We start from the raw sequence: 1,475 nt of genomic DNA on the forward strand, positions 1-1,475 counted from the left end.
CAATGCCTAGGCCATGGGCACCAATGGCCGAGCATGCGTAGGCCATGGGCACCAATGGCCGAGCATGCCTAGGCCATGGGCACCAATGGCCGAGCAATGCCTAGGCCATGGGCACCAATGGCCGAGCAATGCCTAGGCCATGGGCACCAATGGCCGAGCACGCCTAGGCCATGGGCACCAATGGCCGAGCAATGCTAGGCCATGGGCACCAAGTGACCGAGCACTTCCGTTGAATAGCCATGCCTAGGCATTTTGAGGTTATTTGCCTAGGCCATGGGCGTGAAATGCCAAGGCCATGGGGCATTTTGAGGTTAGTTGCCCAGGCCATGGGCGTGAAATGCCTAGGCCAAGGGGCATTTTGAGGTTAGCTACCTAGGCCATGGGCACCAAGTGACCTAGCACTTCCGTTGAATAGCCATGCATAGGCATTTTGAGGTTAGTTGCCTAGGCCAAGGGGCATTTTGAGGTTAGTTGCCTAGGCCAAGGGGCATTTTGAGGTTAGTTGCCTAGGCCATGGGCGTGCATTGCCTAGCCACGGGCGCCTTATAAAGCCATGCGTGGGCATTTTTCAATTCGGAACGGATTTTACCGAGCAACGAAGCTTGAAACGCTAATTTAGGAGGTTTCTAAGGTAATTATACGATTGGGTGACCACGAGTCGTAAAGGACAACCAACCGAAAGTCATCCCGACTCGGTTACCTCGATCGCTCCCAAAGACAAGCTATGAAAGGCTATACCTCAACTACCGATACTAAGATCCGGGTAACCGTGCCCAAATACTTCCTAGAGTTGTTGGGGACGGTCATAGGGTAATTTTAACAAGGAACGGACACTAGATGCTTGGTTGGTCCCATACGACGCACCACACGCACACACACCCACCCGGAAGTTTGGACAAGCACCGTGAGCATTTTTCCACTCGGGACATATTTGCCCGAGCATCGAAGCCTACAAATGCTCAAAACCATTGGTAGTGTGATATTAAGGTGCAAGGTGGGTGGAAAATGAGGTGGAGGATGCCCAAAGTGCCCAACACAACCCACACAAAGGGCACACCCAACACGCATAGAGACACCGCTCGCCCCGACGCGGTTTCCGAGACCGAAACGAGTCCGAATAATTTTTTTTTGAGCCTAAAACCAACTACTCCAAGTTAGCTACCCAAAAATGCAAGGTTTGCACAATATCATCCGTGGTTTGTCCCCCAAAGTCCCCCAACACCGAGATCTAGGCAGCAGCCGCGCCCGCAGAAAATGACCCGACTACGGAGACCCATAACTCCCTCAAAAAAATTCCAAATGACGAAATTTTTTTCCAGCATCAAGTACTCCAAGTTAGCTTTCCAACCATATATCAAGCTCCCAAAACAAAGCTCATTTGGTCCTCCAAAACGGCGTTGCAGGTGTTTGTGCTCGAGAAAACTTTGGGGCACCAAATGACCAACTTTTAAAGGGAATTTTGGAAATTTATTTTT

The sequence above is a fragment of the Silene latifolia genome, chromosome 1, assembly GCF_048544455.1.
Source record: "Silene latifolia isolate original U9 population chromosome 1, ASM4854445v1, whole genome shotgun sequence".
Taxonomy (NCBI): domain Eukaryota; kingdom Viridiplantae; phylum Streptophyta; class Magnoliopsida; order Caryophyllales; family Caryophyllaceae; genus Silene; species Silene latifolia.